This window comes from Rhinoraja longicauda, chromosome 30 (genome assembly GCF_053455715.1).
Source record: "Rhinoraja longicauda isolate Sanriku21f chromosome 30, sRhiLon1.1, whole genome shotgun sequence".
Classification (NCBI taxonomy): Eukaryota; Metazoa; Chordata; class Chondrichthyes; order Rajiformes; family Arhynchobatidae; genus Rhinoraja; species Rhinoraja longicauda.
The window spans coordinates 27909-53292 of record NC_135982.1 but is presented as its reverse complement, the minus strand read 5'-3'; positions in this window follow the sequence as shown (position 1 = coordinate 53292).

Sequence of the window (25384 nt, the reverse complement as noted above, 5' to 3'; positions counted from 1 at the left end):
CTGACCCCCTCAGCCCCCCCCCTCATGGCTGACCCCAAGCCCCCCGCACACCTGCCCCCTCAGACCCCACACACCAGACCCCCAGCCCCCACACACCTGACCCCTCCAGTCCCAAACACCTGCCTCCCAGCCCGCCACACATTTGACCCCTCCAGCCCCCACACACCTGACTCCCAGCTCATCACACACCTGACCCCTCCAGTGCCCCACACCTGACTCCCTCTGCCCCCCTACATAGCTGAACCTAAGCCCCCCACACACCTGACCCCCTCAGCCACCCCACACACACCTGACCCCCCAGCCCACCCACTCATCTGACCCCTTCAGCCCCCCCCACACACCTGACCCCCTGCCCCCAACACACCTGATGTCAGGCCTCCACACACCTGCCCCCCTCAGCCCCTCACACAACTGATCCACACAACTCTGCCTTACCTGGACCCCAGCCCCGCGCACACCTGACCCCCAGGCTTCCCACAGACCTGAACCTCAGCCCCGCACATAACTGACCCCCAACCCCCCACACAACTGACCCCTCAGCCCCCTACACAACTGACCCCCTGCCACCAACACACCTGGCTTCAGCCTTCCAGACATCTGACCCCCTCAGCCCCCCACACATCTGACTCCCACCACTCCGACACACCTGACCCCAGCCACGCACACACCTGAACCCCAGCCCTCCCACACACCTGACCACCAGACCCCCACACACGTGACCCCTGCCCCCAACAAACCTGACCCAGCGCCCCAACACGTCTGACCCACTGAACCCCACAATATTTCACCCAAAGTCCAATCACACACCTGGTCCCCACACTCCCCACGCACCTGACCCACTGACCCACACCCCCCGCACATAACTGACACGCAGCCCCCCACACACACCTGACACCTCAGCTCCCACACACCTGTCCCCCACCCATCCCCCACACACCTGACACACTCAGCCCCCACACACATGACCCCCTGCCCCCAACACACGTGACGTCAGCCCTCCGCACACCTGACCCTCTCATCCCCCACACACCTGACCCACACCCCTACGACACACCTGAACCCCAGCCGTCCCACACGCCAGTCCCCCGGCCCCGCACACAACTAATAATAATAATAATAATGCATTAAATTTATATATCGCTTTTCAAACACTCAAAGACGCTTTACAGGGAATTATAGAACATGGAGAAGTGAATAAATAGATAAATAAGTAAACGAATAGAGAAAGGAGACAGAAGGTGAGGTGACATTCAGTGGTTGAAGGCAGTACTGAACAGGTGAGACTTCAGTGATGTTTTGAATGTGGTGAGTGAGGAGGGGTCTCTGACGGTTTGGGGTAGTGAGTTCCATAGGGTGGGAGCAGCGATGGAGAAAGCCCTGTCCCCCCAGGATCTGAGTTTGGTCCGGATGGGGGGGGGGGGATAGGAGATTGCCAGCAGCAGAGCGGAGGGTGCAGGTGGGAGTGTGCCTGTGGAGGAGGTTAGTCAGATAAGATGTGGCCAGGTTAGGGAGGGCTTTGTAGGTCATCAGGAGGATTTTGTACTGGATTCTCTGGGGGATGGGGAGCCTGTGGAGTTTGTAAAGGACGGGGGTGATAATGGTCACGGATCGGGGTGTGGGGAGTAGACGGGCAGCGGAGTTTTGAATGTACTGATGAGTTTTGAGGGTGCGCCATAGAGGAGGCTGTTGCAGTAGTCCAGACGGGAGGTGATTAAGGCGTGGATGAGGGTTTCTGCAGCTGTGGAGGAGAGGGATGGACGGAGAAGGGCAAAGGTTTTGAAGTGGAAGAAGGCTGCCTTTGTGATGTGTTTGATGTGTATGTCGAAGGAGAGGGTTTGATCAAAGATGATTCCAAGATTCCGGATGTGAGGGGAGATGGATACTGGGAGACCATCAATATTGAGGATGAAGTTTTAGGTGGATTTGGTGAGCGTTTTTGGACCAATGATGATGATTTCAGATCTGACATCCAGCCCCCCACAGGGCTGAAACACAGCCCCACCACACACCCGACCCCAGCCCCCACGCACACATGTGACCCACTGCCCCCACACACCTGAACCCCAGTCCCCGCATATCTGACCCATGTTTCCATGTAGCCACACAAACATGACACCCAGCCTCCCACACAAGTGCCCCGAGCTACCCCAACACTCCTAAACCACAGCCCCCATCCCCGATAGATCTGACACTCAGCCCCCCCACACACCTGACACCCAGACCCCTACAGACCTGACCCTAGTCCTCCGCACATGACTCCCAGCCCCCCCACTCACCTGACCCCCTCAGCCCCCCACACACCTGACCCACAGCCCCCCAGACACTTGACCAAATTGTCACCCAGCCCCCCGGATATCTGTCCCACGCTCCCCCCACACACACCTGAACCCCAGCCTCCCCATAGCACCTACCCCACACACCTGAGACGCAGCCCTCCACACACCTGACTCCCAGCCCCCCACACACACGACTCCCTCAGCTCCCACACACCTGACACCCTGCCCACAACACACCAGACCTCAGCACTACAAACAACTGACCGCCTCAGCCCCCATACCGCTAACCCCCACCCCATGACACAACTGAACTCCAGCCCCGCTCACATCTGAACACGAGCCCCCTACACACCTGACCCCCTCAGCCCCCCACCTCATGACTGACCCCAAGCCACCCACACACCTGCCCTCTCAGACCCCACACACCAGACCCCTCCAGTCCCACACCTGCCTCCCAGCCGGCCACACATTTGACCCCTCCAGCCCCACACACCTGACTACCAGCTCATCACACACCTGACCACTCCAGTCCCACACACGTGACTCCCTGCCCGCCTCACACCTGACCCAGCAGCCCCCACACACCTGACTACCAGCCACCCCACGCACCTGACACCCAGCCCTCCGCACACCTGACCACTTCAGCCCCGCACACACATGACCCTCACATCTCCGACACACCTGAACCCCAAACCCGCACACACGTGTCCCCCAGGCCTGCCACACACCTCAACCCCAGCCCCGCACACAGCTGACGCCCAACTCCCCTAACACCTGACCCCCTGAGCTCCCCACACTACTGACCGCTTCCCAACAACACACCTGGCGTCAGCCCTCCACACACCTGACCACCTCAGCCCCTCATAATGCTGACGCCCACCCCTCCGGCACACGTGAACCCAAGCCCCGCACTTACCTGACCCGTATGCCCCCCACAAACCTGACCCCAGCGGCCCAACACATCTGACCCACAGACCCACCAAAATATGACCCAAAGCCCCATCACACACCTGGATCCCACGCTCTCCACGCACCTGACCCACTGACCCACAGTCCCCGCACATAGCTGATCCACAGCCCCCACACAGCTGACCCCCAGACCCCCACACACCTGACCCCGATCCCGCAAAACACCTGAATCCTGGCTTCCCGCGCACCTGACAGCCAGCCCCGCACACACACCTGACCCCAACCCCCACACACACCTCACCTCCAGTCACCTGATCCCGTCCCCCCACACACTTCACCCCCAGACCCTCAAGCACCTGACTCCCTGACCCCCACACATCTGACCTCCTGACCCTCACCCCCTCACATATCTAACACCCTGCCACCGCACACACCTCAACCCCAGCCCCACACACACCTGACCCCCACAGCACCTACCCCATACACCTGAATCGCAGCCCTCCAAACACCTGACTCCCAGCGCCCCACACACCTGACCCCATAAGCACCCATACACCTGACACCCTGCCTCCTACACACCAGACCTCAGCCCTCCACACACCTGACCGCCTCATTCGCTCACATCCCTGGCCCCCACCTCTCCGACACACCTGAACTCCTGCCCCGCACAGACGTGAACACTAGTCCCCCACACACCTGACGTGAACACTAGTCCCCCACCTTCAGTCCCCCACATAGCTGACCCCAAGCCCCCTACACACCTGACCCGCTCAGCCCCCTCCCCCACACCCGACTCCCAGCCCCTCACACAGCTGTCCCCTCAGCCCGCACTCACCTGACTCCCAGCCCCTCACACACCTGACCCCCCCCCAGCCCCCACCCACCTGACTCCCAGCCACCGCACACAACCGACTCCCAGCCCACCCACACACCCGACACCCAGCCCACCCACACATCTGACCCCATCAGCTCCCCCACACACCTGACCTCCTGCCCCAGCACACCTGAAGTCAGCACTCCACACACCTGACCCTCTCATCCCCAAAAATCACCTGACCCTCACGCCTACGACACACCTGAACACCAGCCCCGCACGCACCTGACACCAAGCCTCCCACACACCTGAACCCCAGCCCCGCACACAGCTGACGCCCAACCCTCACACACATGAACCCCTCAGCCCCCCACACACACGACCCCCTACCCCCAACACACCTGGCGTCAGCCCTCCTCCACACACCTGACCTCCTCAGCCCCCCACACACCTGACCCTCCACGCTCCACCTGAACCCAGCCCCGTACACACCTGACCCGCAGGCCTTCCACACACCTGAACCCCAGCCCCGGCACACACCTGACCTCCAGGCCTCCCATACACCTGAACCCCAGCCCGCACACAGCGGACGCCCAACGCCCCACACACATGACCCCCTCAGCCCCCCACAAAACTGACCCCCTGTCCCCAACACACTTGACCTCAGCCCACCACACACCTTACCCACCGGCACACCTGAACCCCAGCTCCGCACACACATTACCCACAGCCCTCCACCACACCTGACCACCAGTCCCCCACTCACGTGACCCCCAGCCCCTCACACACCTGACACCCAGACCCGACACTCATGACACCCAGCCCCCCACAAACCTGACCTCCAGCCGCCCAACACATCTGACCGACTAACCCCAGTCCCTCACCTCACCTCCAGTGCCCACTTACCTCACACACCTCACCTCCAATCCCCACATACCTGACCCCCAGTCCCCCACACACTTCACCCCCAGTCCCCCAATCACCTGACTCCCTGACCCCCACATCTCTGACCCCACTGACACCCACCCCCTTCACAAACATGACCCCCTGCCCCCACACACCTGACCGACAACCCCCACACACCTGACCACCAGACCCCCACACACCTGACCACCAGCCCCCCACACACCTGACCCCCAGACCACCACACACCCGACCACCAGCCCCCCAACAAACCTGAACCCAGCGGCCCAACACATCTGACCCACTGACACCCCAAACGTTGACCCAAAGCCCAATCACACACTTGACCCCCACACTCCCCATGCACCTGACCTTCTGACCCACATCCCCCGCACATCCCCTGACACTCTGACCCACATCCGCCGCACATCCCTCGCAGCCCCCACACACACCTGACCCCCAGACCCCCACACACCTGACCCCCAGCCTCCACACATACCTGACCCCCAGCTCACCCACACATCTGACCCCCTAGCCCCCCCCCACACATATGGCCCCCTGCCCTAACACACGTGACGTCATCCCACAACACACCTGACCCCCTCAGCCCCCCACACACCGGACGCCCACCCCTCCGACACACCTGAACCCCAGCCCCGCGCACACCTGAAACCCAGCCCTCTCACACACCTGACCACAAGACCCTCACTCACGTGACCCCTGCCCCCACACACCTGAACTCCAGTCCCCACACACCTGACCTCTGAACCCCAGTAACCACACACACATGACATAGAAGCCCCCCAACAAACGTGTCCACTGCCGCACCCCACACGCTTGAACCACATACCCCCGGACATCTGTCCTTTTGCCCCCCCACACACCTGAACTACAGCAAACCACGCACCTGAACACCAGCCCCCTACACACCTGACCCCCTCAGCCCCCACACACCTGACACCCTGCCCCTAGCACACCAGACCTCAGCCCTACACACATATGAACACGAGCCCCCTACACATCTGACCCCTTCAGCACACCACACATCTGACCCCCTGCCCCCAAAACACCTGACGTCAGCCCTCCACACACCTGACCCCCTCAGCCACCTACACACCTGGCCCTCACACCTCCGACACACCTGAACCCCAGCCCCGCACACACCTGACTCCCAGGCCTCCCACACACCTCAACCCCAGCCCCGCACACAGCTGACGACCAACCACAACACACATGAGCCCCCCACACAACTGACCCCCTGCCCCAACACACCTGTCATCAGCCGTCCACACACCTGACCCCTGCAGCCCATCACACACCTGACTCCCAGCCCTCCGGCACACCTGAACCCCAGCCCCGCACACACCCGAAACTCAGCCCTCCCACACACCTGACCACCAGACCCCCACACACGTGACCCCCAGCCCCCCACACACCTGACCCACAGACCACCACACACCTATCTCCTCAGCCCCCCACAAACCTGACCCCCAGCGGCCCAACACATCTGACCCACAAACCCCCCAAAATTTGACCCAAAGCCCCATCACACACCTGCCCCCACACTCCGCACGCACCTGTCCCACTGACCAACAGCTCCCGCACATAATTGACCAGCAGCCCCCCCACACACCTGACCCCCAGACCCACACACATCTGACCACCAGCACCCCACATGCCTGACTCCTGACAACCACGCACTTGACAGCCAGCCCCTCCACACACACCTGACCCCAACCCACACACAAACCTCACCTCCTGTCCTCTCATACCTGACCCCCCGTCCCCCCACACACTTCACCCCCAGGCCTCCAATCACCTGACTCCCTGACCCCCACACATCTGACCTTCTGACCCCCACCCACCCTCACAAACCTGACCGCCTGCCCCCCACACACCTGACCGACAACCCTTCACACCTGACCAACTTGTAACCCAGCCCCCCACACAAATGTACGACGCCCCCACACACACCTAAACCCCAGCCCCGCACACAACTGAACGCCAGCCCCCCACACATCTGACCCCCACAGCACCTACCCCACACACCTGAATCGCAGCCCTCTACACACCTGACTCCCAGCGCCCCACATACCTGACCCCATCAGCCCCCACACACCTGAAACCCTGCCTCCTACACACCAGACCTCAGCCCTCCACACACCTGACCCACAGACCACCACACACCTAACTCCTCAGCCCCCCACAAACCTGAACCCCAGCGGCACAACACATCTGACCCACAGACCCCCCAAAATTTGACCCAAAGCCCTATCACACACCTGCCCCCATACTCCGCACGCACGTGTTCCACTGACCAACAGTTCCCGCACATAACTGACCCGCAGCCCTCCCCGCACACCTGACCCCCAGACCCCCAAACATCTGACCCCCAGCAACCCACACAACTGACTCCTGAACACCACGCACTTGACAGCCAGCCCCTCCACACACACCTGTCCCCAACCCACGCACAAACCTCACCTCCGGTCCCCTCATACCTGACCCCCAGTCCCCCACACACTTCACGCCCTGCCCCCCAATCACCTGACTCCCTGACCCCCACACATCTGACCCCCTGACCCCCACCCACCCACACAAACCTGACCCCCTGAACCCCAAACACCTGACCGACAACCCCTCACACCTGATCAACTTATCACCCAGCCCCCCGGACACCTGTCCGACGCCCACCCCCCCCACACCTAAACCCCAGCCCGCACACACCTGAAACCCAGCCCCCACACACAGCTGACGCCCAACCCTCCACACACCTGACCCCCTCATTCCCCCATACACCTGACCCCCCTGCCCCCAACACACCTTGCGTCAGCCCTACACACACCTAACCCCCCAGACCCCACAAACCTGACCCGCAGCCGCCCAACACATCTGACCCACTGACCCCCCAAAATTTGACCCAAAGCCCCATCACACACCTGACCCCCACACCTCCACGCACCTGACCCACTGACCCGCAGCCCCCGCACATAACTGATCCGCAGCCCCCCCCACACACCTGACCCTCAGCCCCCCACACACCGGAGTCGTGTCCCTCACACACCTGACAGCCAGCCCCCCACACACACCTGACCCCAACCCTACACATACCTCACCTCCAGTCCCCACATACCTGAGCCCCAGTGCCCCCAACACACCTGACCCCAGCCCCTCAATCACCTGACTCCCTGAACCCCACACATCTGACCCCCTGATCCCCATCGCCCCCCGCACTAACCTAACGCCCTGCCCCCACATACACCTGAACGACAGTCCCGCACACACCTGACTTCCGGCCCCCTGCATACCTGACCCCAGTCCCGCACACACCTGACGTCCATCCCCTTCACACGCCTGACACCCAGCCCTTCACACACCCGACTCCCAGCCCTCCCCACAAACCTGACCCCCTCACCTCGCCCCACACACTTGACCCCCAGCCCTCCACACACATGAACACTTTGTCATCTAGCCCCAGGGACACTTGTCCCCAGCCCCCCCCCTAACACACACCTGAGCACCAACTCCCCACTCACCAGACCCGTTCCGAGCCCCCATATAGCTGACCCCAGCCCCCCACGTTCCTGATAACCAACCCCACACACACCTGACATGCTCAGCCCCCCCACACATACCTGACTCCCAGCCCCCCATACACCTGACCGCCTCAGCACCCCCACACACCTGACGTCCAGCCCCCCACACATCTGACTACCAGCTCCCCACACACCCGACTCGCAGCCACCACAAACCTGACCCCTTCAGCCTTCCGCTCACCTGAGCCCCACCCATCCGGTACACATGAACCCCAGCCTTCTCACACACCTGGCCCCCTCAGCCTATCCCCAAATAGGTGAACCACAGCCCCGCACACAGCTGACGCCCTGCCCCACACGCCTGACCCACTGACCCCACACACATTATCCCAGCCCCCCACTTACATGACCCCCCTGATCCCAAGACCCCCCGCACACATCTAACCTCCATCCCCCTGCCTACTGGCCCGAAGCCCCCACACACCTGGCTCCCAGCCCCCCCATACACCTGACCCCATCCTTTTCACATTTGAACCCCAACCCCGCACACACCTGAACCCCAGCCCCGCACACACCTGAACCCCCGTCCCGCACACACCTGACCTCCAGCCCTCCCACACACTTGAACCCCAGCCCCGCACACAGCTGACGCCCAGCCCCTCCCACATGCCTGACGCCTTGAACCCCTACACACATGACCACCAGTACCCTCACACACCTGATCCCCTGATTCCCAGACCCCCACACACCTTATCTCCAGTCCTCCATGTACCTGACCCCCCAGCCCCCCACAAACCTGACCCCTAGCCCCCCACACACACCTGAACCCAGCCCCGCACACACCTGACTGCCACCCCACACACACCTGACACCCTGCCCCCCCACACCTGACACCCAGTCCCCCCATACACCTGACCTCAACCTCCCCCACACACACACGGGACCCCCAGCCCCCGCACCTGAACCTTACCCCCCACGACCCTGACCTCTGATACCCCACTAGCCACACACACATGACACCCATCCCACCAGACAGGTGCAGCCCAGCCACCCCCACCCCCCACACTCCTGAACTTCAGCCACCCCGCACACCTGACTCCCAGCCCCACACACCTTTCCCCCTAAAGCCACCACACACCTGAACTCCAGCCCCACACACACCTGAACACCAGCCATCCACACACCTGAACCTCTCAGCCCCCCACCCACATAGATGACCCCCAGCCCCCCCCCCACACACACCTGGCACCCAGCCCCCCATACACCTGACCCGAGCCCCCCCACTCACGTGAACCCCAGGCCCCACACACCTGAACCCAGCCCAGCACACACCTGAACCCCAGCCATCCACACACCTGAACCTCTCAGCCCCCCCACCCACATAGCTGACCCCAGCCCCCATACACCTGACCCCAGTCCCCCCCCACACCTGACCCCAGCCCCCCACTCACGTGAACCCCAGGCCCCGCACACCTGAGCTCTGATCCTCAGTAGCCACACACACATGACACCCAGCCCCCCACATTCGTGCCCCAACAACCCCCCCACTTCTGAATCACAGCCCCCCACACACACCTGACAACCAGACCCCACACACCGGAGAAACTGATACCCAACGCCCTGATCCCCAGACCCCCACATAGCTGACCCCCAGCCCCACGACACACCTGAACCCTAGCCCCACAAACACACCTGACACCCAGCTCCCCTGCACACCTGACCCTCCGACCCGCAGCCCACCCAAACATACTGACCCGAGACCCCACACACCTGATCCCCTGAAACCCCCCACATCTGTAACCCACACCCACCCCTCCCACACATAGCGGACCCCCAGCCCCCCACACATCTGACCCCCTGACCCCCACACACACCTGACCCCCTGCTCCCAGCCCCGTCACACACCTGATCCCCACCCCTCCGACACGCCTGAACCCCAGCCCCGCACATACGTGACCCCCATCCCTCCCACAGACCTGAACCCCAGCCCCGCACACACGTGACCCCCATCCCTCCCACAGACCTGAACTCCAGCCCCGCACAGCTGACGCCCAGCCCCCCCCCACACGCCTGACCCCCTTACTCGCCACACACATGATCCAAACCCACCACACACATGACTCCCTGTCCCCCCACACACCTGCCTCCTGATCCCCAGCCCCCACACACCTGACACCCTGATCACAAGACCCCCACAAATCTGACCCCCTGATCACCAGTCCCCCACAAACCTGACCCCCACCCCCACAACACACCTGACCCCCACCCCCACAACACACCTGTCACCCAGCCCCACCTGCCCCCGACCCGCAGCTTCACCAAACACCTAACATCCAGCCCCCCCACACACATCTGACCTACTGACCCCAGCACCCCCGCAGAACTGACCCGCGTACACCCTGCCCCACTGCCCCCCCGCACAACTGACCCCCTGACCCCAGCACACACCTAACCCACAGCACCCCGCACAACTGACCCACTGACCTCCGCACACACCTGACCCCCAGCCACCCCGCACAACTGAACACCTGACCCCCGCACACACCTGACCCCCAGCCCCCCACGTACGTGACATCCAGCCCCCACATACACTTGACCCCCCAATACCCCATACAGCTGATCCACAACGCCCTCCCCCACACACCTGACCCCCTGACCCCAGCACACACCTGAACCCCCAGCCCCCCACATACGTGACCCACAACCCCCCCACATACCGGACCCCCGGTCCCCACGCGAACTTGATCACCAACCCCCCACACAGCTGACCAACAGCTCTCCCGGACAGCTGACGCCCAAACCCCCACACACCTGACACCCTGATTCGCCATACACATGATCCCAGCCCCCCCAAAACATGACCCCCTGATCCCCAGATCCCACACACACCTAAACCCCAGCCCCGCACACACCTGACCTCCAGCCCCCTGCCTACTGATCGCTAGCCGCCACACACCTGACACCCAGCCCCACCTTTTCCTGACCCCAGCAACCACATACCTGATCCCCAGCCCCGCACACACCTGAAATCCAGCGCCGTACACACGTGAACCACAACCCTCCCACACATCTGAACCCCAGCCCCGTAACAGCTGACGCCCAGGCCCCAGAACCCTGACCCACTGAATCCTCACACACATGACCCCAGCCACCCACACACATGACCGCCAGTCCCCCCATAGGCCTGACCCCTTGATTCCCAGACCTCACCTCCTGTCCCCAAATCCCTGACTCCCAGCCCCCCCCCACAAACATGACCCCCAGCCCCACACACACACCTGACACCCAGCTCCGCTCATACCTCACTCCAGACCCCCACACACACACGTGGCCCCCAGCCCCCACAATCCTGAACCCCACTCCCCGCACACTTAACCCCTGATCCCCAGTAGCCACACACACATGACACCCAGCCCCCCACACACGTGCGCCTCAGCCGCCCCCCCCCACACTCCTGATCCAAAGCCCCCACCCCGCACACCTGACTAGCAGCCCGCACACAGCTGACCCCCTCAGCCCGCCACACACCTGACCTCCAGCCCCCAACACACCTGACCACCTTGTCACCCAGCCCCTCGGACAACTGTCCTCAGCCCTCCCATACACCAGAACACCAGCCCCCCACACACCTGAACCCCAGCCCCGCACACTCCTGAACCCCAGCCCTCCACACACCTGACCACCTCAGCCCCCATCCACATAGCTGATCCCCAGCCCCCCGTAAACCTGACCACTTCAGCCCCCACAAACCTGACTCCCATCCCCCGCATACACATGATCCCCTGCCTCCAAAACACCTGACCTCAGCCCTCCACACACCTGAACATCTCAGCTCCCCACACCCCTGACTACTACCCCTCCGATGCACCTGAATCCCAGCCACGCCCACACATGACCCCCAGCCCTGCAAAAACACCTGAACCCCAGCCCCGCACACAGCTGACCACTAACTCGCCACACACCTGAACACCACCCCTCACCACAAACCGGACCCTCAGCCTCCCACACACATAACCCCCACACATCTGACCCCAGGACACCCACACACCTGACCACCAGCCCTCGCAAACCTGAACCCCAGCCGCACAACTCATCTGACCCACTGACCCCCCAACATTTGACACAAACCTCCATTATATGCCCCCCCTCACACCCCGCACACACCTGACCCACTGACCCACAGCCTCCGCTCTTAACTGACCCCCAGCCCACCACACACCTGACTCCTGCCCCCCCCCCCCACGCACCTGACAGGCAGCCGCCCCACACACACCTGACCCCAATCCCCACACACCCCTCAACTCCCGTCCCCCACTTACTTGACCCCCAGTCCCGCTACACACTTGACCCCCAGCCCCCACAACCCTGACACCCTGACCCCCACACATCTGACCCCTGGTCCCCAAAACCCCCACACACCTGTTCCCAGGCCCCCAACACACACCTATTCCCAGGCCCCCCACACACCTGAACGCCAGCCCCGCACACGTCTGAACTCCAGCCCCCCACACAACTGAACCCCTGCCCTCCACACAGCTGACCCACTCAGCCCCCGCCTACATAGCTGACCCCCAGCCTCCCACACAAATTATCCACAGCCCCCCGACACAGCTGAATGCAAGCCCCTCACACTCCTGTTCCCATCAGCACCACCACACACCTGACTCCCAGCCCCCCCACACACAACTGAACCCCACTTCCCACACACATGACCCTGATCCCCAGTAGCCACGCACACATGACACCCAGCCCCCCACACACGTGCGCCCCACCCCCACCCCCAACACTCCTGATCCACATCCCGCTCGCGCACATCTGACTCCCAGCCGCTACAAACCTGACACCCTCAGCTCCTCACACACCTGACTCGCAGCTCCCCACACACATGAACACGTTGTCACCCAGCCCCCCCGGACACCTGTCCCCAGCCACCACCCCCGCACACATGAACCCCAGCCCTCCACACACCTGACCAACTCAGCCCCCCACCCACACCTGACTTCCAGCCCACCACACACCTGACCCCCTGACCCCAACACACCTGAGCTCCCTCGCCCCTCCCAAAACATCTGAATTCCAGCCCTCCACACACGTGGCCCCCTCAGACCCCCACCCGAATAGCGGACCTCCAGCCCCCCCCACACACGATCCCCAGCCTCCCCACACACCATTCCACTTCAGCCCCCCACATACCTGACTCCCAGCCCCTAGCACACCTGTCCTCAGCTCTCCACACACCTGACCGACTCTGCTCCCCACACCCCTGATCCCCATCCTGCGCCACACCTGAACCCCAGCCCCGCACACACCTGACCATCAGCCCTCCCAAATACCTGAACCCCAGCCCCCCTTGGAGCTGATCTCCTGACTCCCCACACACCTGACCATGAGCCCCACCACATACATAAACCCCAGCCACTCAAAGACCGGAACACAAGCCTCCCACCCACATGACCCCAGCTCCCAATGCACACCTGACCCCCAGACCCCCACACACCTGACCCCAGACCCCCACACACCTGACCCCAGGCCCTCTCAAATCTGACCCCCGGCCGCCCACACATCTGAACCAATGACCCGCCCAATATTTGACCCAAAGCCCCATCACACACCTGGCCCCATACCCCCCACACACCTGACCAACTGACACGCAGCCTCCGCACACACCTGACCCGCAGCCCCCCACACACCTGGCCCCCATTCCCCCACAAATCTGACCCACAACCATCCAACACATCTGACCCAACTACACCCCCAACATTTGACCCAAAGCCCCATCTCATACCTGACCCCACACCCCCCAATCACCTGACATGGATAGAAAATTGGTTGACAGACAGAAAGCAAAGAGTGGGGAGAAATGGGTCCCTTTCAGAATGGCAGGCAGTAACTAGTGGGGTACCGCACGGCTCGGTGCTGGGACCGCAGCTATTTACAATTACATTAATGACTTGGATGAAGCGATTAAAAGTACCATTAGCAAATTTGCAGATGATACAAAGCTGGGTGGTAGTGTAAACTGTGAGGAAGATGCTATGAGGTTGCAGGGTGACTTGGACAGGTTGTGTGAGTGGGCGGATGCATGGCAGATGCAGTTTAATGTGGATAAGTGTGAAGTTATCCACTTTGGTGGTAAGAATATGAAGGCAGAGTATTATCTGAATGGAGTCAAGTTAGGAAAAGGGGACGTACAATGAGATCTGGGTGTCCTAGTGCATCGGTCACTGAAAGGAAGCATGCAGGTACTGCAGGCAGTGAAGAAAGCCAATGGAATGTTGACCTTGGAGTTGAGTATAGGAGCAAAGAGGTCCTTCTGCAGTTGTACACGGCCCTAGTGAGGCCGCACCTGGAGTATTGTGTGCAGTTTTGGTCTCCAAATTTGAGGAAGGACATTCTTGCTATTGAGGGCGTGCAGCGTAGGTTTACTAGGTTAATTCCCGTAATGGCGGGACTGTCATATGTTGAAAGACTGGAGCGACTAGGCTTGTATACACTGGAATTTAGAAGGATGAGAGGAGATCTTATCGAAACGTATGATTATTAAAGAGTTGGACACGTTAGAGGCAGGAAACATGTTCCCAATGTTGTGGGAGTCCAGAACAAGGGGCCACAGTTTAAGAATAAAGGGTAGGCCATTTAGAACTGAGATGAGGAAAATATTTTTCAGTCAGAGAGTTGTGAATCTCTGGAATTCTCTGCCTCAGAAGGCAATGGAGGCTAATTCTCTGAATGCATTCAAGAGAGAGGTCGATAGAGCTCTTAAGGATAGCGGAGTCAGGGGGTATGGAGAGAAGGCAGGAATGGGGCGCTGATTGAGAATGATGAGCCATGATTACATTGAATGGGGGTGCTGGCTCGAAGGGCCGAATGGACTCCTCCTGCACCTATTGTCTATTGTCCATTGTCTGTTTACCCACTGACCCACAACCCCCTCACACACCTGAACCCCACCTCTTCACATACTGACACTTGCCCCCCCACGCACCAGAAAGCCAACCCCCCAACACACACCTGACCCCAACGCCCACACACACCTCACCTCCATTCCCCCACACACCTGAACCTCGGCCCGGCACACAGCTGACGCCCAGCCCCCCACATGCCTGACGCCCAGAATCCCCACACACATGACCCCAGCCCATCACACATATGACCCCCAGTCCCCCCACACACCTGACCCGCTGATTCCCAGATCCCCACTCATCTCACCCCAGAGCCCCACATACCTGACCCTCAGCCCCCCACACACACCTGAACCCACCCCCGCACACACCTGACCAGCGTCGCACACACCTGTTCCCATCAGCCCCCACCCGCATTGCTGACCCCAGCCCCCCCACACACTTGAACCCCAGCCCCGCACACACCTGATCTCCAGTCCGCACACACCTGACACCCTCACCCCTCCAACACACCTGGATCCCAGCTCCCCCACACACCTCACCCCCTCAGCCCTCATACACCTGATCCAATCCCCCAACATACATGACGTCATGCCTCCACACGCCTGAAACCCTCAGCCCCCCCACACAGCTGAGCCCCACCCCTCCGACTCACCTGAACTACAGTTCCTCCCCCATGCACCTGACCCCAGACCCCCCCACACAAGTGACCCCCTGCCCCCACACACCTTAACCCCACTCCACACACACCTGACCCCTGATCCCCAAGAACCGCACACACATGACACCCAGCCTCCCCGCACACCTGACCACTTCAGCCCCCCAGAGACCTGACTCCCATCCCCCAACACACCTGACCTCAGCCCTCCAAATACCTGACACACTCAGCGTTCCACACAACTGACCCCCACACCTCCGATACACGTGAACCCCATCCCCGCACACACCTGACCACAGCCCTCCCAAACATCTGAACCACAGCCCCCCTCAAACCGGACACCCAGCCTACCACACACATGACACCCTGCCCCCAACACACTTGACCTCATCCCGCCACACACCTGACCCCTCCGACATACCTGAACCCCTGCTGTGCACACACGACCCACAGCCCTCGCCCACACCCCGATCCCACATCACCTGACCTCAGCCCTCCACACACCTGACCGCCTCAGCCCCCCACAGCCCTGACCCCCACCCCTCTGACACACCTGAACTCCAGCTCCGCACACACCCGAACCCCAGCCCCCTCACAACGGACCCGCGCAGCCCCCCAAACACATGACCCCAGCCCCCCACACACCTCACCTCCAGTCCCCCACAGAGGTCACCCCATCCCCACACACGCTAACCCCAGCCCCACACACACCTGAACTCCAGCGCCGCACACACCTGACCCCCTCAGCACTCCCCTCTACATTGCTGACGCCAGCCCCCCATATACCTTCCTCCCAGCCCGCACCCACCTGACCCCATGACCCAACACACCTGACGTCAGCACTCCACACATCTGACACCCTCAGCCCCCACACATCTGAACACCACCCCTCCGACACACATGAACCCCAGCCCCTCACACACCTGAATCCCCAGCCCCCCACAAACGTGACCTCCATTGCTGACCCCCAGCCCCCCCCCCCACACACCTAACACACAGCCCCCACACATCGGAAACCCTCACCTCCCCCCACATAGCTGAATTCCTGCCCCGCACACAGCTGACGCCCAACCCACCACACGCCTGACCACCTGATTCCCCATTCACATGATCCTAGCCCCCCTCAAACAAGATCCCCGACCCACACACACCTGAACCCCAGCCCCGCACACACCTGACCTCCAACCCCCTGCCTACTGACCGCTATCCTCCACATACCTGCCTCCCAGCCCCCCCATATACCTGACCCCAGCCATCACACACTTTTTCCCCAGCCCCGCATACACCTGAAGTCCGTCCCCGCACACACCTGATCCCCAGCCCTCCCACACATCTGAACCCCAGTCCCGTAACAGCTGACGCCCAGCCCCCAGACCCCTGACCCCCTGAATCCCCACACACATAACCCCCAGTCCCCCCACACGCCTATCCCCTTGATTCCCAGACCACACGTCCTGAGCCCCAAATACCTGACCCCCAGCCCCTCCACAAACATGACCCCAGACCCACATACACACCTGACACCCAGCCACGCTCACACCTCACTCCAGACCCCCCACACACACGTGGCCCCCAGCCCCCATAATCCTGAACCCCACTCCCCGCACACTTAACGCCTGATCCCCAGTAGCCACACATACATGACACCTCTGAACACATGACACACCTGAACCAAAACCCCACCTCTCACACGTGACTCCCAGCCCGCACACAGCTGACCCCCTCAGCCCCCCACACACCGGACCCCCAGCCCGCAACACACCTGAACGAATTGTCACCCAGCCCCTCGGACACCTGTCCCCAGCCCTCCCGTACACCCGAACACCAGCCACCCACAGACCTGAACCCCAGCCCCGTACAAACCTGAACCCCAGCCCCCCACAATCCTGAACCCCATTGCTGACCCCTGCCCTCCCCACACACCTAACACACTGCCCCCACACAGCTGAATCCCTCACCCCATCACATAGCTGACCTCCAGCCCCGCACACAGCTAACGCCCAACCCCCCACACGACTGACCCCCTGATTCCCCACACACATGATACCAGCCCCCACAAACATAACACCCTGATTCCCCAGACCCCCACACACACCTGAACCCAACCCCGCACACACCTGACCTACAGCCCTCTGCCTACCTAACCCACAGCCCCTATACACTTGACACCCATCCCTCCATACACCTGAAACCAGCCCCACACACATGAACCCCAACCCCACACACACCTGAAACCCAGCGCCGCACACACATGAATCCAACCCCACACACAAGAACCCCAGCCCCGCACACACATGAACACCAGCCCCGCACCCAGCCCCGCACACACCTGACCTCCAGCCTGCCTACACACATGAACCCCAGCCCCGCACACACATGAACCCCAGTCCCGCAAGCACCTGAACACCAGCCCCCAGACACCTGACCTCCAGCCTGCCCACACACACACCTGAACCCCAGCCCCGCACACACCTGAAACCCAGCCTGCCAACGCACCTGAGCCCCAGCCCCGCACGCACCTGAACCGCAGCCCTCCAAAATACCGGAACCCCAGCCCCGCACATAGCTGACACCCTGACTCCACACACACCTGACCCTGAGCCCCACCACCCACATAAACTACTGCCCGCCACAAACCGGACCACCAGCCTCACACACACATGACCCCCAGCTCCCGATACACAACTGAACCCCAGACCCCCACAGACCTGACCCCCAGGCACTCTCAAACCTGACCCCCAGCCGCCCATCACACCAGACCCACTGACCCACAGCCCCCGCACATAACTGACCCCCAGCCCCCCCACCCACCTGACTCCCAACCCCCCACGCACCTGGCAGCCAGCCCCACCCCCCCCACACACACATACCTGACATCAACCCCTACACACACCTCACCTCCAGTCCCCCACATACTTGACCCCCATTCCCCCCACACATGTGACCCCCAGCCCCTACCCATCTGACCCACTGACCCCCACACATCAGACCCCCTAACACCCACACCCCCACAAACCTAACCCCCAGTCCACCACACACACACGAACACCAGCCCCGCACACAGCAGAGCAACTGTCGCACAACCCCCTCACTCACCTGACCTCCAGCGCCCCACACACCTGACTCCCAGTCCCACACACACACCTGACCCCCTCAGCCCCCATACACCTGAACCCCAGCCCCTCGCCCAGCTGAAATACAGTCCCGCACACACCTGAACACCAGTCCCCACACATCTGAACCCCAGCCCTCCACACAAGTGATCCCCCACCCACATAGCTGACCCCCAGCCCCCCCCCCCACACGATCCCCAGCCTCCCCATACACCTGACCACTTCAGCCCCCCACAAACCGGATTCCCAGCCCCCCTACACACCTGACCTACTCGGCCCCCTCACACCTGACCCACTGCCCCAACACACCTGACCTCAGCCCTCCACACACCTACCCCTCTCAGCTTTCCACACCCCTGACCCCCACCTCTCCGATACACCTGAACCCCAGCCCTGAACACACCTGACCCAGAGCCATCCCAAACTCCTGAACCCCAGCCCCGCACAAAGCTGACACCCTGACACCCCACATACCTGACCCTGAGCCCCCCACACACCTGAATCCCAGCCCCACCACGAACCGCACCCTCAACCTCCCACACACATGACACGCAGATCCCAACACACCTGACCCCCAGATGTCCACACACCTGACCCCCAGCTTCTCACAAAACTGACCTCCAGCCCCCCAAACACCTGACCCCAGACACCTACACACGTGACCCCCAGCCCCACACAACGTGACCCCCAGCCTACCACTCCTGGGCCCCAGCACCCCACAAACATGGCCCCTTAACCCACAGCCTCCGCACACACCTGACCAACAGCCCCCCATACACGTCCCCCTGCCCCCCACACATGTGACCCCAGCCCTCCCACGCATCTGAACCTCAGCCCCGCACACCAGTCCCCCACACACCTGACCACCCGACCCCCACACACCTGACCCCTTGAACGATAGCCCACACCTGACACCCAGCCACCCAGGTACATGACCTCCAGCTCCGCCACTCACCTGACCTCTACCACCCCCACACACCTGACCCACTGAACCCCAGCAGCTCTACACACCTGACCCCCTTGCCCGAAGCCCCCCAGACACCGGACCCCCATCCCCTCACACACCTGAACCCATGCTCCCACCTTCCCCCTCACACCTGACACCCAGCGCTGCACACACCTGACCCCCTGCCCTCTCAAACACCTGAACCCCAGTCCGCCACACACCTGACCGCCTGTCCTCGCACACACCTGCCCCCAGCCTGCCACACATCTGAACCCCAGCCCCTCACACACCTGAACCCCCATCCCCCCACACACCTGAAACCCACCCCCACACATCGGACATTCAGCCCCTCACACACCTGACTCCCAGCGCCCCCCACACACCTGACCTCCCGACTCCCACGCAGCTGACGCCCAGCGCCACTCACGCCTGACCCACTGATTCACCACACACACGAAAGCAGCCCCGCACACACATGACCCCCAGTCACCCCAGACACCTGACCCCCTGATCCCAGACACCCTCCGCTCGACCCCACACACCTGACCCCTCGCCCCCACACACTTGAACCCCAGCTCCACAACAGACCTGTCACCGAGCCCCACCACACACGTGCCGCCCAGCCCACCTACAAAATGAACCCCAAGCCCCACCAAACACCAGATATCCAGCCCCCCTACACACACTTCACCCCAGGCCCCACACACCTGACCTGTATCTCCAAAATAACTGACCCACAGCCCACCCACACAACTGACCTCCAACCCCCCCCCACAAACCTGACCCCAAGCTCCTCACTCACCCGGCCCCCAGCCCCCCACCCACCTGACACTCAGCCCTCCACTCACCTGACCCCCAGCCCCCCACACACCTGACCCCTGCAGCCCCACACACCTGACCAACAACCCAGTAGAGACCTGACCCCAACACATCTGACACCCATCTCCCCCACACACCTGACCCCCAGCCCCCCCACAAACCGGACAAACAGCCCTCTCACACACCTGAAACCCGGCCCCGCGCACACCTGACCACCCGACCGCCACACAGCTGACGCCCCACCCCCCACACACCTGAACCCCAGCCTGCCACACACCTGACCGCGGCCCCCTACACAACCGACCCCCACCCCCCACCAAATGTGACCCCCTGATGCCCCACACACCTGGACCCCAGCACCTTACATACCAGACCTCTTGACCCCCAGCCCCCTCACAAACCTGACCACCATCCCCCGGACACCCGACACCCAGCCAACCAGATACACGACCTCCAGCCCCGCCACACACCTGAATCCTAGCACCCCCACACACCTGACCCACTGAACCCCAGCCCCCCCACCCCCTATTCACCTGCCCATGTTGCCCAAAGCCACCCCCCTCAGGCACCTGGCACTCATCTCCCACACACCTCTCCCCTAGCCACCCAACAATCTTGACCTCCAGACACCACCCACAATCCTGACCCCGAGACTCTCACACACACCTGACTCCCACAGCCCCAGACCCATACATACATGAGCCCATCCCCTCACACACCTGAAACCCTGATCCTCACCCGACCCCCACACACGTGACACCCAGCCCCCACACACCTGACCCACTAACGCACCACACACACGACACCATTCCCCCACATCCATGACCCCCAGGAACACCAGACACCTGACCCCTCTGATTCCAGACACCCACACACTAACCCCTCGCCCCGACGCACCTGACCCCCAGCACCAGAACAGATCTGACACCGAGCTCCCCCACACACTTACCCTATGACACACATCCTCACCACACACGTGAAACCCAGACCCCCAACACAATAAACCCCTAGCGCCCCGGACACCAGACCCCCCACCCACCCCACACATCTGACACACAGACCCCCCACAGACCTGACCATCAGCCCCCCACACACCTGACATCAGGCCCCCCACACACCTAAACCCCAGCCCCCCCCACACATCGGACCTGCTGAACCCTGCCCGCAGCCCCCATAACCTGACCAACTGACACCAGCCCTCCACAGACCTGACACCCTGGCAGGTGTTTGACCTGACCACCTGCCCTCCCACACACCTGACCGCCAGCCTGCCACACACCTGAACAACACCTGTCCCCAGCCGCATTAAACACCTGAACCCCTGATCCCTTGCCTCCCCCCACACACCTGACCACCTTGTCACCCAGTCCCCCAGACACCTGTTCCCCAGACCCTCACACACCTAAAACCCTGCCCACACCCTCCCCACATACCTGCCCCCAGCCTCCCACACACCTGAAACCCACCCCCACACATCTGACCCCCAGCCCCACACACACCTGTCCCCCAGCGCCCGCCAAACACCTGACCTCCCGACTCCCATGCAGCTGACGCACAGATCCCCACACGCCTGACCAACTGACTCACCACACACACGAAAGCAGCCCCGCACACACATGACCCCCAGTAACTCCAGACACCAGACCCCCTGATCCCAGTCAGTCCACACCTGACCTCTCGTGCCCACACACCTGACCCACAGCCCCACAACAGACCTGTCACCAAGCCATACCACACACCTGCTCCCTGACACCCAGCCTCGTCACACTCCTGAAACTCAGCCCCCCTGCAGACCTGACCCCCAATCCCCCAAACACCTGACCAACAGCGGCCCCACAAACCTGCTCTCCCCGCCCCCCCCCCGCCACACACCCAGCCCTCCTACAAAACGAACCACAAGCCCCACCAAACAACTGACACCCAGACCCCCTACACACACTTCACCCCAGACCCCACACACTTGACCTGCATCCCCAAAATACCTAAACCACAGCCCACCCACACAACTGACCACCAACTCCCCGCACACACCTGACCCCAAGCTCCCCACACAGCCGACCCCAGCCCCGCACACACCTGACACCCAGCCCCACACTCACCTGACCCCCAGCCCCCCACACATCTGACCCTTCAGCCCCAAACACGCATGACCCCCAGCACTGCCACACACCTGACACCCAACCCCCCCACACACCTGAACAAGGCCCCCACATACCCGACCCTTACCCCCCGCACACACACGTGCCGCCCCACACACCTGCGCCACAGCAACCCACAGACCTGAAAAACTGACACCTGCCGCCCCACACACATGACCAACAACGCAGTATACACCTGACGCCCAGCCCCCCCCCACACCCCTGACCCCCAACCCCCCCACACACCTGACCCCCAGCCCCCCCACAAACCTGACACATGCCCCCCACGCACTTGACTCCCAGACCCCCCACACACCTGACCCCCAGCCCCCCACACACCTGACACGCAGCCCTCCACCACACCTGAAACACGGCCCCGCGCACACCTGACCACCCGACCGCCACACAGCTGACGCCCAAACCACCGCACACCTGAACCCCAGCCTGCCACACACCTGACCACAGCCCCCACACACTCGACCCCCACCCCCCACCAAATGTGACCACCTGACGCCCCACACACCTGGGCCTCAGCACCCTACATACCTGACCCCTTGACACCCAGCCCCCTCACACACCTGACCACCAACCCCCAAACACCCGACACCCAGCCACCCAGATACACGAACCTCCAGCCCCGCTACACACCTGACTCCTAGCCCCTACACACCTGACCCACTGAACCCCAGCCCTCCCTACTAACCTGCCCCATTTGCCCCAAGCCCCACCTGACACCCATCTCCCACATACCTCTCCCGTGGCCCCACCTACAATCCTGACCTCCAGGCACCCCCCACAACCCTGTCCCGGAGCCCCCCACACACATCTGACCCCCTGACACCAACCCCCCCCCCACACGCACCTGACCCCCCAGCCCGCCACACTTCTGAAATACAAAGTTCCCACACACCTGACCTTCAGCCCTCCCACATACCTGAAATCCAACCACCTCACACACCTGAACTCCAGCCCCCCTCACACCTGAACCTAAGCCCCCACACAAACATCTGAACCCAAACCCGCCGCACACCTGACTCCCCGCCTCCAGCCCCCCACGCACACCAAAACCCTCGCCCGCCACACACCTGACCACCAGCCCTAGCCCTACCACAGCCGCTCACAAACCTGACGCCCAGCCCCCACAAACACCTGACAACCCGACCCCCACACAGCTAACGCCCAGCTCCCCACACGACGGACCCACTAACGCACCACACACACACCAGCCCCCCACAATCATGACCCCGCAGTAACCCCAGACATCTGACCCCTCATCCCAGACACCCACACACCTAACCCCTCACCCCGACACACCTGACCCCCACCCCCAGAACAGATGTCACCGAGCCCCACCATACACCTGCCCCATGACACCCAGCCTCACCACACACCTGAAACCCAGCCCCCTCCACACACCTAACCCCCAGCGCCCCAGGACACCAGACCCCCAGCCCACCCTACACATCTGACACCCAGACCCCACACAGACATGAACACCAGCCCCCCCCACACACCTGACATGTAGCCCCCCACAACCTGAACCCTAGGCCCCCACACATCGGAGCTCCTGACCCCCCCCACATACCAGACTCTCTGCCCGCAGCCCCCCACAACCTGACCAAGTGACATCAGCCCACCACACACCTGAAACCTTGACAGATGTTTGACCTGTCACCCAGCACCCTCACACACCTGAACCCCTGAACCCTAGCCTCCCCCCCACACACCTGACCACCTTGTCATCCAGCCCCCAGCCACCTATTCCCCAGCCTCTCACACACCTGACCCCTTGGCCCCAGCTCCCCCCACACTCCTGACCACCAGCCCACCCACATACCTGACCCCCAGCCGGCCACACACCTGAAACACACATGACCCCCATTAACCCCAGACACCTGACACCCTGACCTCGACACCCACACACCTGACCTCTCGCCCCCACACACCAGCCCCCCCCCCCACACGTGACACCCAGCCCCCCCACAAAACGAACCACCTGCCCCACCAAACACTTGAAAACCAGCCCCGATGCACACACTTCACCCCCAGACCCCGCACACCTAACCTACAAAACCCCCACACAACTGACCCCACGGCCCCCGCACACCTGACCCCCAGCCCCCACACATCTGAAACCCTGACCCCCACTCACCTAACCCCCAGTCCTCCACATATCTGACCCTTCAGCCCCCAACACGCATGACCCCCAGCCCTGCCACACACCTGACACCCAACACTCCCCCACACACCTGACCACGGCCCCCCCACATACCCGACCCCCACCCCCCCCCCCCACACACACACGACCCCCTGACGCCCCACACACCTGGGCCACAGCACCCCACACACCTGAACAACTGACCCCTGCGC